At 48.9% G+C, this 17,999-nt stretch overlaps 1 pseudogene; it reads left to right on the forward strand.

The window, feature by feature from the left end:
- Window positions 1–17,999, forward strand: part of LOC119969073 — an 80,385-nt pseudogene that overhangs the window by 16,029 nt on the left and 46,357 nt on the right.

Raw genomic sequence — 17,999 nt, forward strand, 5'->3', positions numbered from 1 at the left:
AAGTGATCCAATGTTTATTTAAAAGGTTAAGTTGAATTCATGGAATAAACACTGTTTTGTGTTTAAAATCCCACGTGTCCATAATTGTAATACCACACCTGGGGAACAAGCCGTGTGCTTCAAAAGCAACAATCCATGAAAGGGGGAGGTTGGTTGAACTCCATGATACATTTTGGGGTTCTGAAAACACCTCTCCCATAACAAAATAGAGAGTAGAAGCTGTTTTGGGGCAGAGATGCAGTTGTAAATTTAATAAGTAGAAAGTTTGGGAAAAAAATGCAAAGTGCATTTTTGAGGACATTACCAGTGCAGTAGGCAATGGGGATGTGGTATATCTGGATTTTCAGAAAACGTTTGACAATATGCCAGCCAAAAGGTTGCTGCATAAGATAATGATGCATGGCGTTAAGGGTAAAGTAGCAGCATGGATAGAGGATTGGTTAATTAATAGAAAGCAAGGAGTGGGGATTAATGGGTGTTTCTCTGGCTGGCAATCAATAGCTAGTGGTGTCCCTCAGGGATCCGTGTTGGGCCCACAATTGTTCACAATTTACAGAGATGATTTGGAGTTGGGGACCAAGTGCAAAATGTCCAAGTTTGCAGGCGACACAAAGATGAGTGGTAAAGCGAAAAGTGCAGAGGATACTGGGGGCGTGATTCTCCGATGCCGCGCCGCATCGGGAAAGTCGTTGTGAACTCGGTCGAGTTCAACGACGGCGCGAAATGGCCCCGATCGCGACCTATTCTGGCCCCGGGAATGGGCTAGCATTGGGGCCGCGCGGAACCTGGGTGGGTGACATCAGAAGCGCGTCGTCAGCGCGCAACGCCCGAATGAGGCCGCTCCGCATCGTAAACGGGCGCGATCTACGAAAACACAGGAGACGGGGGAATACGGAGGGCCGCCCCGAAGTTCCGTGATAAGGACTTAGTGACCCTCCTCGATGAGGTGGAGCAGAGCAGGGGCATCATCTGCCTAAGACGAGGGCATCGCCACCCTTCCAGCGTCGTGCGGTGGGCCTGGCGTGAGGTGGGCACGGCAGTGAGTGCTGTGCGGCAGACCCCTCGGTCTGGGGAGCAGTGCCGCAAGAAGCACCACGACCTCACCAGGACTGCCAGGGTAAGTGCCACGAGGGTGCCCCCGGGTCACAACCATCCCCCCCCCATGTCCCTCATCACCCACCTCCCCCCCGGACATGAGGGGGAGGGGGAGGCGGGGGCGAGAGTGAGTGAAGGGTGGTTAACAAAGTTGTCATAGACCCACATGAGCGCTGCGACCCCCTGGAGAGATGCCATGGTGTAGCTGCAACTTTCCCCCCAACCTGTGCCAATATCTGAACGCCCTGATGATACCTGCCGAATTGTGATGCTCTATCTATCCCCCCCCCCCCCCCCCCCCCCCCCTCCAACAGGACAAGACTGCTCACAACAGCCGGGAGCACAACAGAACCGGAGGGGGTTCACCCGTTATGCGCCCCTTGACAGTGTTCGAGCAGAGGGCACTGGACCCTGCTGGGGGATCTTCCACCCGGGAGGTCGCGCAATGCGAGGTTGGAGGTGCAGAACCAAGTGAGACAACCCTGCACGACAACACCCACCCTCCCCTCCCAGCCCATCCTCTGTCCCCTCACACTCTACCCACTGGACCCCCCATCCTCTGTCCCCTCACACTCTACCCACTGGAACCCCATCCTCTGTCCCCTCACACTCTACCCACTGGACCATCCTACGCCCGGCCGAGCGTGTCTAACTAACCCCGTATCATTCTGTTCCCTAGGGCGTGCTGACAAACGTCCAGGGCCTTCTGGTGCCACACACAGGCGACCACCGCACCCAGGGTCGCACGGCAGAGGGTGGCAGGAGGTCGGCTAGGAATGCCATCCTCCAAATCCGGGACTCTCTAGCGGGACGTACAGAGGACGGACAGTGACGACTTTCATGGCTGTGCGTTGCCCGAAGGTCGGGCCGTGAGACAGGACAGGACGGGGTCAGTGGACCCAGACGCACAGAGGACAGCGACGCAGTCAACGGACTCACCTGACGCTGAACCGTACATGGGCCGCGTGTGACCTGCGCTGGGACATGACTGGGACCAGGACCCTCCTGACATTCTGACGGACGAGGACCTAGAGCTTGCGGCACTGCTGTCTCCCACACTATCCACCATCCCAGAGACACTCACCTCGGTTGGGCAATTAAGTGATGAGGCTCCTGGGTCATGATCTGGTGTGCACCACACAGCTGAGCAGGTACAGCAGGTGGAGGTCGGAGCAGCCGAGGGGCTGGACATCGGAGGGCAGTCAGGCCCAGCATCTAGCCTGCGCCCAGACGTTTCCGGGTTCCTGGATTTACTCGACCCACCTGGATAGCCGATGCATTTTGAAACCCAGGGACACAATGATGAGATGAGGGCCGTCTTCCAGCAGCTGCTGACGCAGTTGGAGGAGTCAAACCGCGTCCAGGAGCAGGGAGTGATGCCACTCATGGCAGCCACCCAGGCCGACACCGCACGGGTGGCGTCCGCGGTCGAGGCAATGGGTGAAATGGTATCGGCCATGGGTTAGGTTATGCAAGGCGTTGGGCTTCACATGTACGCGTCATCCATGGCCCTGGAGAGGGCTGCCCTCTCACAGGCAGCAATGCGCCAGAGCCAACATGACATTGCCGGCGCGCTACGGGCCCTGGCCTAGTCCCAGCACGCCATGGCCCAGTCCCAGCGCGCCATGGCCCAGTCCCAGCGTGCCATGGCCCAGTCCCAGCACGCCATGGCACAGTCCCAGCACGCCATGGCACAGTCCCAGCAGGCCATGGAACAGTCCCAGCAGGCCATGGCACAGTCCCAGCCGCCATGGCCCAGTCCCAGCACGCCATGGCCCAGTCCCAGCACGCCATGGCCCAGTCCCAGCACGCCATGGCCCAGTCCCAGCAAACCATGGCACAGTCCCAGCATGCCATGGCACAGTCCCAGCAGGCCATGGAACAGTCCCAGCAGGCCATGGCACAGTCCCAGCAGTCAGTCGCGGAGAGCATCGACCGCCTGACGCACTTGCTGGATGGCGTCGTGCACTCACAGGTTGAGGTCGCACAGTCCCTGGTGGGAATGTCTCATTCCCTGGACTTTGTCTCTGCGAATATTCGGACCCTGGTTGATACCGTTGCAGGCCTCCTGGACTGGCAGCGCCAGGTGTCGGTGGGGCGACGGGGCACCTCCCCGCTCGCACCTCCGTCCGACAATGAGGCCTGGGTGCCACCGGGCTCCCCGAGGGAGGAGGAGGTTCCGGGGCCCATCCCATTAACTCCATTACGAGACGTCCCTGAACGCTCGACCTCCCCCCGTCCCATCCCTGGTGCATCGGGTGGGCAGCAGGCAGAGCAGAGTGGCACCACGTCGTCCAAAACGCCCGCGGAGCAGCCTGGCCCATCAAGGCCGGGTCGCCCCAGGAAACAAGTGCCGACGGGGAAACATGTGACGGGGCGTGATTCTCAGCAGTCCTCCTCCACTCCTGCTGTACCATCTGGGGATTCACTTAAACGTAGTGGTAGGGCTCGTAAGTCAATGAAGAGGGACACATAGTAAGTTGGCACGGGTGAAGGGCACAGTTTAGTTGTAGGGGCTAGGGTATCTGTACATAATATTCACCAGTAAACTCACTGTTGCACCTAACTTGTAAGACTGTGAATTTTCCATTGCCACGGGGACCGTGATGGTGACTGAGTGTCGCTGGAGTTGACGAGCAGTGAAACTTCGGCGCCGGGTGTGCAGTCCCCTCACCCCCCCCCCCCCCCCCCCCACAGTCGACGTAGTCCTCTGCACTCCGACGCCAGCTACTCCACGCGGGCACGTGATGGAGTGTCCCTGACGAACTCAGTGACCACCGAGATGGATGGTTCAGCTATTGCCATGAGTCAGACTTTGTCTAACGATTTTGAGCTCGCAGCTCATCGCAGAGCGGGCTGTCACCATTCAACATGACACTGATCACACCCGCTGACACAGCCATCAATGTCGTGCCATACCATTGTGCCGCAGTGGTAAGTGTGATCTCGAAGTGGAGCAGTGTACACGGAGCGGGGGTGCGGGGGTGGGGGGTGGGGGGGAGGGCGTGGTGGTGGGAGTTGTGTGCTGTCCGTCTGCACGACTGGCGATGCAGGTGGTAGTGGTACTGTTCCGCGATGCCGTCGCACGCGACGCGTGAACCTTGCAGCCACCAACGTGTCGCGTGCCCGCTGTCCTCACCGGTGCCGTTGTGCGGCCTCCTGGACATTACTAGCACCCGGGTCGTGTGTGTGTGCTGCGCCCAATGCACCACCAACCTCCTCTAGCTCCTCCTCCTCCTCCTCCACCTCCATCGCCATTTTGGGTGCATCGGGCGATTCTCCGAGTTTTGGCGCGCGGAACACAACGGAACAGATTTGGCCGTTTGGGAGAATCGTGGGAGTGCGTCGGACCGGCGTCGCGTGGAAACTGGCACGGCCCGCTATTCTCCCAACCGGCGCGGCATCGGAGAATCGAGCCCTGGAAGTCTGCAGAGGGATTTGGATAGTTTAAATGAATGGGCTAGGGTCTGGCAGATAGAATACAATGTTGACAAATGTGATGTTATCCACTTTGGTAGGAATAACAGCAAAAGAGATTATTATTTAAATAAAATATTTAAACATGCTGCTATGCAAAGAGACCTGGGTGTGCTAGTGCATGAGTTGCAAAAAGTTGGTTTGCAGATGCATGATGTCATTAAGAAGGCGAATGGAGTTTTGTCCTTCATTGCTAGAGGGATGGAATTTAAGACTAGGGAGGTTATGCTGCAGCTGTATAAGGTGTTAGGGAGGCGACGCCTGGAGTATTGGGTTCAGTTTTGGTCTCCTTACCTGAGAAAGGATGGACTGACGCTGGAGGGTGTGCAGAGGAGATTCACTAGGTTAATCCCAGAGCTGAAGGGGTTGGATTGCGAGGAGAGGTTGAGTAGACTGGGACTGTACTCGTTTGAATTTAGAAGGTTGCGGGGGGGTGGGGGTGGGGGGATCTTATAGAAACATATCAAATTATGAAGGGAATAGATAGGATAGATGTGGGGAGGTTGTTTCCACAGGCGGGTGAAAGTCCAACTAGGGATCATAGCCTCAAAATAAGGGGAAGTAAATTTAGGACTGAGTTTAGGAGGAACTTCTTCACCCAAAGGGTTGTGAATCCATGGAATTCCCTCCTCAGTGAAGCAGTTCAGGCTCCTTCATTAATTGTTTTCAAGATAAAGAAAGATAGATTTTTGAAGAATCAAGGAATAAAGGGTTATGGTGTTCGGGCAGGAAAGTAGAGCTGCGTCCACAAAATATCTAATTGAATGGCGGAGCAGGCTCGAGGGGCCAGATGGCCTACTCCTGCACCTAGATCTTATGTTCTTAGACCACTCTATAGAGATGCCTGAAGACCATCATTCGCAGGTACTTTGAAACTGGTCCACTTCCCCATTAGGGAATGTTATGCAGGACAGAGGGAGAGGGAGTGGGAGAGAGAGACAGGAAAGCGATAGAGAGATAAAATTCAAGAACATTGTAAATTCTTGCTTGGTAACGTAATATTATGCACCCATGGTGAGACATCTAATTAGATTTCCAAGAATTGGAATGAATATATCCACCCTTTGTCAAAGATTCAATTGTCTTTCGGTAGGAAGATTTCTACTCTCCACCAAGATTGTCTTCTCTCCTGAAGTTGTTGACTGTTGGGTGGAATATGGGACTCCATATTCGAACCCAGGTGCCCGGTGCTGTGAGGCAGCAGTGCTAACCTCTGTGCCACGTGGTACCATGTGCGTTCTTTGTGTTGCTAATTTAAGGATGGTTGGCGTAGTGTTCACAAAGACCACAAATAGCTTTTAATTTGAACAAAGTTATAAATTTATTAACACAACTTAATTTTATTCAACACTTATGCTTATAGATAGAATAGATAGAATTTACAGTGCAGAAGGAGGCCATTTGGCCCATCGAGTCTGCACCTGCTCTTGGATTGAGTACCCGAACCAAGGTCAACACCTCCACCCTATCCCCATAAGCCAGTAACCCCACCCAACACTAAGGGCAATCTTCAACACTAAGGGCAATTTATCATGGCCAATCCACCTAACCTGCACATTTTTGGACTGTGGGAGCAAACCGGAGCACCCGGAGGAAACCCATGCACACACGGGGAGGATGTGCAGACTCCGCACAGGCAGTGACCCAAGCCGGAATCAAACCTGGGACCCTGGAGCTGTGAAGCAGTTGTGCTATCCACAATGCTACCGTGCTGCCCGTGCTGTGTATATCATACACAGTTGATAATAAACATAGAATCTACACTCATCTACAACTAATCTCTACATTACCACATTAACTATGATCTGCTCTCACTCACACTATGTTTTGTTCAATCTGTCCTCTTGCTTTCTCCTCAACCTCTCACCCACAAGACTTAGCATCGATGCCTTATAGTTGTACATCTAGCTCCCTCTAGTGATTGATTCAGGCATTACATTAACCCTTACAGTTCTGTACATTTATGATAATGTCACACCAAGAACCCGGGTTCGATCCCGGCCCCGGGTCACTGTCAGTGCGAAGCTTGCACATTCTCCCTGTGTCTGTGTGGGTCTCACCTTTACAACCCAAAGTTGTGCAGGGTAGTTTGGTTGGCCACGCCAAATTGCCCCTTAATTGGGAAAACTAAAAAAAAATGTTATGTATTTAACACAATCTTTACTCTGACACAGAGTTTCGGGCAAGGGGGGTTTTACCCACATTGTTTAATTTTAGCAAGTGCCCAGCCCACAGAGTCCAGCAGTCTAGGTACATTTCCCCTTTACGTGACTTTGTACATGCAAACTCTGACAAACAACTTAACAGCCATGCATTGACAGATTTTGTAAAACGCAACCACCATGATTTGCTATTTGTCATTAAAGGTCATTAAAAACCAAGAAGATAATTAAAACAATCAAAATCCATCAGACCTACCCTGTGAGTTGTTGTAGATCCATTCCTCTTGCAAATGAAAGATTCTTTCACTACTGGCTGACTCCAATCTACAGGAAGAAACCCCCCTTTTCATTTTGTGTATTTTGATTCCATGTCCTTGGTTGAAAGATAATATCATGATTTTGCATCCTTCATGTTACTTCAGGTAAAATCTGTATTGAATTGACCATAGTCTGGATCCTGGGCTAGAACTCTTGACGGGCAGAAAAGTTTCACAATTCGTTTGGTCGAGTCAGCCTTATCACAAACAACACTGCCGATTGCTGCTGAACCATCTGATGCCACAACAGTGGTTAGCTTTCAATTGGAATCCAAGGAGGAAATCTCTGTCATAGCTCTTCTTATCCTCTTCAGTCAGTAATTTCCTTCATTTTTCTTCAAGGTCAGACACAAAATTGTTATCAGGGGTTCCACTTTTCAAAACTGACCCTGAGCTCATGCTTTATCACATTTTAGTCGATGCCTGTACATTCCAAATGTCTAAATCTGTGAAGCAAATTTCCAGCAGACAAACATCTGAATTGTCCGCCATAATAATTGAATTTACCTCATCCTGCTTAAATTTTATCTTGAAATTTGTTTTCGTGGTTTACTCCTTCAGTGTTTTTATTCCAGAGAATGCAAGTTTCACACTTCCTCATTTTGAGCAAGTGTCATGTGAGAGTACCTTTAAGAAATGGATGTTGAAGCAATGTACCTTTAAGAAATAGAGCTGATCATATTCCTGAAGTGACGTCAGAGGGTGGGGGGAGCTGAGCTCACTTCTGCTTTTTTGAGTTTCAGTTTGAAAACGCAGCTGGGAGTGTCTGTGTGTTTTGCTGAGAGCTGCAGGAAGAAACACAGAGCTGGTCTGTTGATGTCTGCAAATCCAAAGACTATAAATATATTGAATGTAACCTCATGTCTGTTTTTGAAGGTTTGAAGTCTTTTGGATGTTTAAAGGAACAGTTTAAAGGATTATTTAGTGCTGTCGTCTTTTGGGGTTATCTTTGAAGAAATGGATGTTAATATATCCAATGTTTGTTTTTAAAAGGTTAACTTGAGTTCATAGAATAAACATTGTTTTGTTTTAAAAACCACTTGTCCATTTTCTGCGGTACGGCACCTGCAAAGTAAGCCGTGTGCATTCCACACAACAATCTATTAAAGTTGTGGGTCGGTTGAACTCCATGAAACATTTTGGGGTTCTGTAAACCCGGACCCATAACAATTGGGGGCTCGAGGGGGATAAAAGTCTATTGATTGGATTGGCTTAACGAACTTAAAGACAGTGAGGGGTGAGCATATGGTGGTTGCTTTTCAGGTGTGGTATTTTAGTTAAAGTGGGGAGTGTGTTGTGGACAATGGCTCTTTCAGAGGCTCAGAAGTTTTTGGGGGTGGACACGGTAACACGCAATACCTTACAGACAGGGACTAAAAGCATTGCAGTTAACAGTGCCTGGCAAAATGCAAAAAGATGAGGTACTTACCATGATAGCTGAGCATTTACGTTTGCCTGAGATAGGTTGGCTCACTGGAAATGGCAAAAATTCAGTTACAAATTAAGCAATTTGAACATGAAAAAGAATTAAAGCAGCTGGAATTTGCAATGAGAGAAAAAGAAAAGGAGAGAGAAGAAAGAAACAAAGAAAGAGATGGAGAGGAAAGAGAAAAAGAGAGGGAGTTGGAACTTAATAAAATGGCTATGAAACATGAAAATCAGTTAAAATTGGCAGACGCAAAGGGAAACATACAGTTGGATGAGATTGAGGAGGATAGTGAGACAGAGCATCATAGTCAAAGACGTGGTAGTGATCTATTTAAATATGTCCAAGCATTGCCAAAGTTTGACGAGAAGGAGGTAGAAGCCTTTTTCATTTCATTTGAGAAGGTAGCTAAACAAATGAAATGGCCACATGACATGTGGGTGTTACTGATTCAAACAAAGCTGGTAGGTTGAGCTTGTGAAGTGTTTGCATCACTATCAGAGGAGGAAAAAAATCCATCTTGGGTGCATATGAGCTAGTGCCTGAAACTTACAGACAAAGGTTTAGAAATTTAAGGAAAGAATTTGGTCAAACATACATAGAGTTTGAAAGGTTCAAACAGAGTAATTTTTATAGGTGGATCAGGGCTTTGAAAAGAGACCAAACGTATGAAGCTCTCAGAGAAATTATACTTTTGGAGGAGTTTAAAAATTCAATTCCTGATGTAGTGAGAACTCATGTGAAGAACAGAGGGTTAAAACTGTGATATTAGCAGCAGAAATCGCAGAAGATTATGAATTAGGTCATGAATCAAAGCTTGGTTTCCAACATCAGTTTCAGCCGGTGAGGGATAGAAACTGGGGACATGAAAAATACTCAAGTGGTAAAGGTAAAGGTGATCTGATGGGAGACAATAAAGAGAGTGTACCTCAGATTAAAAAAGAAATCCAGGAGGGTGGAAAAGAAATGAAAAGTTTCAAATGTTTTCACTGTAATAAACTAGGCCATGTGAAGTCAGTGTTGGTGGTTGAAGAAAAGCACTGAAAAGGCTGATGTGGTAAAACAGGATAAGACAGTGGGATTTGTTAGAGTGGTAAAGGAAAGCCCAAGTGAAACAAAGGAAGTGCAAACAATTGTACAGCCTGTTCAAGAAGTAATTGTTAAGAAGGTGCCAGATGTCTTTAAAGAATTTACTTGTGTGGGTAAAGTTTACTCATGTATATCAGGAGGAGCAGGTAAAGAAGTCACAATTTTAAAAGATACGGGAGCTAGTCAATGTTTAATGGTAAGAGATGAGGAATTATGTAGTTTGGGAAGAATGTTTCCAGAAATGGTGGTGATATGTGGAATTCAGGGTGAGAGGAGTAGCGTTCCATTATATAAGGTACGGTTGGAAAGTCCAGTGAAGAGTGGTGAAGAGGTAGTAGGGGTAATAGAGAAACTATCTTGTCCAGGAATACAGTTTATCTTGGGTAATGGTATAGCTGGATCGCAGGTGGGAGTGATGCCTACTGTGGTTGATAAGCCAGTGGAAAATCAGACAACTGAAGTGTTGAAGGACGAATATCCTGGGATATGTCCGGATTGTGTAGTAACAAGGTCGCAAAGTCACAGGTTAAGACAAGAGGAGAAATCAAAGAGTGAAGATAAAGTTAAAGTGCAATTATCAGAAACGATTTTTGATCAGATGGTTGAAAACGGACAAGAACATATGGAGGATGAGGCGGATATTTTTAGTTCAGGAAAATTGGTGGAGTTACAACAAAGATGTAAAAATAAAACGGATGTATCAGGAAGCATATACGGAAGAGGAATCTGAGTATATACCAGAGTGTTATTACCGTAAAAGTGATGTCTTGATGAGAAAATGGAGACCTGTACATATGCAGGTGGATGAAAAGTGGGCAGAAGTTCACCAAGTAGTATTGCCGGTATAGAAAGGAGGTGTTGCGAGTGGCACATGAGGTACCAGTGGGGGGTCATTTGGGAATCAGGAAAACTCAAGCTAAAATCCAGATACATTTTTATTGGCCTGGACTACATAAGGATGTAGTTACATTTTGTCAATCATGTCACACATGTCAAGTGATAGGGAAACCTCAAGCAGTGATAAAATCAGCACCCTTAATACCCATTCCAACATTTGAGGAACCTTTTACAAGGGTCCTAATTGATTGTGTAGAACCGCTTCCTAAAACAAAAAGTGAGGATCAATATCTTTTGACGATAATGGATGTGCCTACTCGGTTTCCAGAGACCATTCCAGTATGTAATATTACAGCTAAAAAGATTATGGAGAAGTTACTTAAATTCTTTACGAGATATGGACTACCCACAGAAATTCAATCGGATCAAGGATCAAATTTTACCTCAAAGTTATTCAAAGAAGTTATGGATAGTATAGGAATAGAACAATTTAAATCAACTGCATACCATCCAGAATCGCAGGGAGTGTTATAAAGGTGGCATCAGAAATTAAAGACAATGTTGAAGGCTTATCCAGAGGATAGGGATAAAGGAATTCCCTTTGTACTGTTTGCAATTAGGGATGCACCTAATGAGTAAACCAAAGTTAGTCCTTTTGAACTAATTTTGGTCAGGAGGTAAGAAGTCCACTTAAATTGATTAAAGAAAAAATGGTGGGTGAGAAATCGGAAATTACACTATTGGATTACGTGTAAAATTTTAGGGAACGATTAAATAGAGCAGGTGAATTGGCTAGACAACATGTGAAAGTTGCATAAAATGTGATGAAGCGGGTAGCGGACAAGAAATCCAAAGTCTGTAGTTTTGCAAGTGGAGATAAAGATTTAGTGTTATTACCAATGGTAGGAGAGCCTTTAAAAGCTAGGTTTTGTGGACCATATCAGATTGAAAGGAAATTAAGTGAGGTGAATTATGTGGTAAAAACACCAGATAAAAGGAAGACTCACCAAGTGTGTCATGTAAATATGCTTAAAAGGTACTTTGAAAGGTAAGGAGAGAAAAGGAGGTTTTAATGATTCTAACTCAGAGTGACGAACCAAATCCAGATGACTGTGAATTTGACATACCTCAAATTAAATTGGAAAATGAGGATGTTCTTAAGAATTGGGATGAATTGTTAAGTTACCTTCCAGAGGAAAAATGACTGACCTGAAAGAGTTATTGATATCACATGGGCAAGTTTGTAGAGATAAATTGGGAAGTACCAAAATGGCTGTACATGATGTAGATGTGGGAAATGCTGTTCCTCTCAAACAACATCCATATAGACTTAGAACATAGAACAGTACAGCACAGAACAGGCCCTTCGGCCCTCGATGTTGTGCCGAGCAATGATCACCCCACTTAAACCCACGTAACCCGTATACCCGTAACCCAACAATCCCCCCATTAACCTTACACTACGGGCAATTTAGCATGGCCAATCCACCTAACCCGCACATCTTTGGACTGTGGGAGGAAACCGGAGCACCCGGAGGAAACTCACGCACACACGGGGAGGACGTGCAGACTCCACACAGACAGTGACCCAGCCGGGAATCGAACCTGGGACCCTGGAGCTGTGAAGCATTGATGCTAACCACCATGCTACCGTGAGGCCCCTTAATCCTTTAAAATTGGCACAGATTAACAAAGAGATTGAGAGTATGCTTAAAAAATGGCATAATTGAAGTGGGTTGCAGGCAATGGAGCTCACCCGTAGTGATGGTAACTAAACCAGACGGTAACCAACGGTTGTGTGTGGACTATAGAAAGGTGACTATATAAAAGTTACAAGAACGGACTCTTATCCTATCCCACATTTGGAGGATTGCATTGAGAAAGTGGGACAATCAGTTTTTATTTCCAAATTGGATTTACTTAAAGGTTACTGGCAGGCACCTTTATCCGAAAGGACGAAGGAGATTTCAGCTTTTGTGACTCCAGATGGTATATACCAATTCAAAGTTATGCCATTTGGCATGAAAAACGCCCCAGCCACATTTCAACAGTTAACTAATACAGCCGTTTCCGGATTACCCAATTGTGCGGTATACTTCGACGATCTGGTAATTTTCAGCCGGACATGGAAAGAACACATCATGTGATGGAGTTATTCGATGGACTTCAGGAGGCGGGTTTGGTGATAAACCTAGCCAAAAGTGAATTTGGAAAAGCCCAAGTCACTTTCCTTGGCCATACAATTGGACAGGGTCGATTGGTCCCACGGGATGTGAAAACAAAAGTTATTGGGGAGTTTCCGATACCCTCGACACGACGGGAAATAATGCGATTTCTTGGTATGAGTGGATTTTACTGGAAATTTGTACCAAATTTTAGCAGTGTGGTCGCTCCACTGACGGACTTGCTCAAGAAGCGTGACAAATCCCAGTGGACAGCGGAGTGTCAACAGGCATCTGACAGCCTGAAGGCTGTGTTAACCACTGTTCCTGCGTCAGTCATCCCAAATTATACCAAACCATTCAAAGTAGCTGTTAATGCGAGTCATGTGGGCGTAGGTGCGGTGCTTCTACAAGATGACGACAAAGGGCTAGAGCGGCCTGTTGGTTATTTTTCAAAGAAATTGAATTCTCACAAGAAAAAATATTCGACGATTGTGAAGGAGACTGAGTTTGGTGCTGGCTTTGCAACATTTTCACAATTATGTGACCAGCAATCCGTCAGACACCATTATATGTACTAATCATAATCCGTTGATGTTTTTGGAGCGATTCTGGAATAACAATACAAGGCTGTTTTGCTGGAGTTTATTGTTACAGCCATTTCATTTTAAAATAGTGCATGTGGCAGGGCGGGAAAACGTGATAGCCGATGCTTTGTCACGAATGTGATGAACGGAAGGATTTTGGTTGGAGGAAGAAGAACGAAGAAAAATGGATGATATTATTGTACCTGTTTGCGTGTGTTTTCTTTGAACCGTTAAGTGTTTTTACTGCATTTCTTAATTGATGGTGCAAAGGTGAAAAATGAAACCATCTTGAAGTTGATGGTTTATTTTTTTGCTTGGGGGGAAGGTGGCATGTGAGAGTACTTTTAAGAAATGGGTGTTTAAGCAATGTACCTTTAAGAAATGCATCTGATCATATTACTGAAGTGACGTCAGAGGGTGGGGGGGGGGGGCTGAGCTCACTTCTGCTTTTTTGAGTTTCAGTTTGAAAACGCAGCTGGGAGTGTGTGTGTGTTTTGCTGAGAGCTGCAGGAAGAAACACAGAGCTGGTCTGTTGATGTCTGCAAATCCAAAGACTATAAATATATTGAATGTAACCTCATGTCTGTTTTTGAAGGTTTGAAGTCTTTTGGATGTTTAATGGAACAGTTTGAAGGGTTATTTAGTGCTGTAGTCTTTTGGGGTTATCTTTGAAGAAATGGGTGTTAATATACCCAATGTTTGTTTTTAAAAGGTTAACTTGAGTTCATAGAATAAACATTGTTTTGTTTTAAAAACCACTTGTCCATTTTCTGCGGTACCAAACCTACAGTGTAAGCCATGTGCATTCCACACCACAATCTATATTAAAGTTGTGGGTCGGTTGAACTCCATGAAACATTTTGGGGTTCTGTAAACCCGGACCCATAACACAAACATTTCATTTTTACGGCAAGTAAAATCTTCAGCTGCTTTCTGAACTTCCAAAAGATTATTCCGGTGACTGGTCCAATATTTATGATACAGTGGACTGGCCCATACTTATGAACTCAGCGACCAACTTAAATTAGTATGCCACCACTGTCACAGACTTCATCAGCAAATGTGTGGATGACTGCGTGCCAAAGAAAGCAGCCTGTACGTTCCCCAACCAGAAACCATGGCTCAATCATGAGATTGACTCCCTACTGAAGGATAGATTTGAGGCGTTCAAGGCAGACGACCCTGACCTACGCAAGAAATCCAGGTACGACCTCCGCAAAGCCATCCGAGAAGCTAAGAGAGAATATCAAACCAAGCTCAAGTCACAGACAGACTCTCGGTGGTTGTGGCAAGGCCTAAACAATATAACGGGCTACAAAGCGAAGCCGAGCAGTATCTCCGGCAGCAGCGTATCCCTCCCCGATGAACTCAATGCATTCTATGCTCGGTTCGAGCAGGTAAAATATTTAAACGATAAAATATTAAAGCATGCCGCTGTGCAGAGAGACTTGGGTGTGCTAGTGCATGAGTCACAGAAGGTTGGTTTACAGGTGCAACAGGTGATTAAGAAGGCAAATGGAATTTTGTCCTTCATTGCTAGAGGGATGGAGTTTAAGACTAGGGAGGTTATGTTGCAATTGTATAAGGTGTTAGTGCGGCCACACCTGGAGTATTGTGTTCAGTTTTGGTCTCCTTACTTGAGAAAGGACGTACTGGCACTGGAGGGTGTGCAGAGGAGATTCACTAGGTTAATCCCAGAGCTGAAGGGGTTGGATTATAAGGCAAGGTTGAGTAGACTGGGACTGTACTCGTTGGAATTTAGAAGGATGAGGGGGGATCTTATAGAAACATTTAAAATTATGAAGGGAATAGATAGGATAGATGCGGGCAGGTTGTTTCCACTGGCGGGTGAAAGCAGAACTAGGGGACATAGCCTCAAAATAAGGGGAAGTAGATTTAGGACTGAGTTTAGGAGGAACTTCTTCACCCAAAGGGTTGTGAATCTATGGAATTCCTTGCCCAGTGAAGCAGTTGAGGCTCCTTCATTACATGTTTTTAAGGTAAAGATAGATAGTTTTTTGAAGAATAAAGGGATTAAGGGTTATGGTGCTCGGGCCGGAAAGTGGAGCTGAGTCCACAAAAGATCAGCCATGATCTCATTGAATGGCGGAGCAGGCTCGAGGGGCCAGATGGCCTACTCCTGCTCCTAGTTCTTATGTTCTTATGTTCTTATGTAACCAACAATCCGCTGTTGAGTGCCCCAGCAGCCCATAACTCACTTATACCCACCATCACAGCCTCCAAAGTCAGATCGGCCTTCCTGAAAGTGAATCCTCGGAATGCGACAGGCCCAGACGGGATCCCTGGTCGTGCACTCAGAGCCTGCGCGAACCAGCTGGCAGAGGTATTCGCGGACATCTTTAACACGTCCCTACTCCACTCCGAGGTCCCCATCTGCTTCAAGAAGACCACCATTCGGTGCATGGGAACAGTGGCGTTTTACGATGCCAAAATTGGTGCCAAACCCCAACCTTTTCCGGGACCAATGAGGGGCTAGCTGCGGCGCCAGGTAAAACTCCCAGCTCCCACAGCAAAAGTAGCCAGAGAACAGCCTGGATCGTGGCTGCACATGTGCACGGCGACAATCTGCAGCGATCGCACCGTACGACATGGTGCTGGCCTTGCGTGGAGCCGACCTACCAGATAGTTCCCACCTGTACCCCTCCTCGCCACCCCCGGACAACCCCCCACCAGTCCCCCCAGCCCCCGCCGAAGCCCCCCCCCGGCCACCGGAACGGCTCACCCCTGACTGTAGCAGCCCTGGATACAATCCGCAGCCGCCACATGAGGTTGACAAAAACTGAGAGCACACCTGTCCCGTACCGTTAGGTAGTCGGCCCATCGGGGGCGCAGCATCAGGGAAGGGCCTTCAGGTGATGTCCTGAGGCCACCCCAACGGCATGCAGCGTACAGCCCTAAGGACGGCATTTTGGAGGGGGGTGGAGCATCCGAAAACACGCCGTCCCTGATTTCGGCATTAAGAGGAATTCTCCGTCCAATCAGCGATTACGGTATCTGCGTCGGGCAATGGAGAAACCCGGGGCAGACATGGTGGAATTCTACCACAACAAAGCTGGTGCCGCACCTGCACCGATTCATTGGCCATTAAAGGGCTAGCACTGGCGGCACGTGGAACACAATCGATTCCAATGAAAATTGGTGTGGGATTTGCCTGGTTCAGGATTGGCACTCAGGAGGCTGACAAGCTGCATACACACACCACACATCCCCACACACACCATCCCAGCCAGCAAGATGGCAGCAAGATGCGCGGCCCCGAGTTACACCGGCGTGGACTAGAGACCCTGCTAGATGCCGTGGGGGAGAGGCAGACGACCCTGTACTCCAGGGTGGGAAGGAGGCCGCAGGTGGCAGAGGTGATCAGTGCCATGGGAAACACCCTCTGTACCGGCGACATGCATCCCATTGATCGCCCCTAGACTGGGACATCTCGGCAATGGCAGCGAACCCTGCTGTCCGGGCCCTCTGGGGGGGGGGGGGGGGGGGGGGGGGGGGGCTCGGTCTACATTGAAGTTTATGTATTTTGCCGACAGGATACAGGACCCCCGTGATAGCGCAGGTGCACCTATGCACCGAGGTCTGTGAGATTCTGGACAGGTCCCACTCAGCGCTTTGAATGGCCCCATAGCATAGAAGTTCAAGGAGACCGTCATCTTGATGGTCACTGGGAGCGAATGTCCTCCCCCATTTCCCCTGTGTTGCCAGGTGTGCCATGATCTGCCAAATATGTCACACTGGTCCTCTGCTCAGCCGGAGTCTTCGGCATGCCCGGTCCGGCAGATATACATCAGGCCTCATGCGGCGTCTCCTTTACACTCTCTCCTTCTTGGCCCGTTGGGCAACCAGCCCTTTATCCTCATCAGTTGCCTCCTGTTCCTCTGTGGCAGGCTCCGCAGCTGCTGCTCCCTCCTCCACCTCGAGAAGCTCCAGCTTGTACAGCCGCAGTGTAACTCCAGGACTGCAGCGACCAGCAGGAAGGCCAACATTGCTGGTTGTATTCCGATATCGATTGTGTGTAAGGGCTGGAAATGGATGTTAGCATGATGCGTATCCCCCTGCCGAACCAGGTCCAACCGGCGCTCTCCTATAAGGGGCTACTGTGTGCGTTGTCCTTGGGTGGTTTGCATGGGTGAGGTGCAGGGGTGGGGGATGGGATGCAGGCATGGTGGGGTGGAGTATGGGGGCTGGGGTGCGGGGATGGTGGGGTGGGGTATGTGGGCTGGGGTGAGGGGATGGTGGGGTGGGGTATGGGGGCTGGGGTGCGGGGATGGTGGGGTGGAGTATGGGGGCTGGGGTGCGGGGATGGTGGGGTGGAGTATGTGGGCTGGGATGAGGGGATGGTGGGGTGGGGTATGGGGGCTGGGATGAGGGGATGGTGGGGTGGGGAATGCGGGCTGGGGTGCGGGGTTGGTGGGGTGGGGTATGGGGGCTGGGATGAGGGGATGGTGGGGTGGGGTATGCGGGCTGGGGTGCGGGGATGGTGGGGTGGGGTATGGGGGCTGGGATGAGGGGATGGTGGGGTGGAGTATGGGGGCTGGGGTGAGGGGATGGTGGGGTTGAGTGTGCGGGGATGATGGGTTGGGGTGTGTGGGCTGGGGTGAGGGGATGGTGGGGTGGGGTATGGGGGCTGGGGTGAGGGGATGGTGGGGTGGGGTATGGGGGCTGGGGTGCGGGGATGGTGGGGTGGGGTATGCGGGCTGGGGTAAGAGGATGGTGGGGTGGAGTATGGGGGCTGGGGTGCGGGGATGGTGGGGTGGGGTATGGGGGCTGGGGTGAGGGGATGGTGTGGTGGGGTATGGGGGCTGGGGTGCGGGTATGGTGGGGTG

This window comes from Scyliorhinus canicula, chromosome 7 (genome assembly GCF_902713615.1).
Source record: "Scyliorhinus canicula chromosome 7, sScyCan1.1, whole genome shotgun sequence".
NCBI classification, from domain to species: Eukaryota; Metazoa; Chordata; class Chondrichthyes; order Carcharhiniformes; family Scyliorhinidae; genus Scyliorhinus; species Scyliorhinus canicula.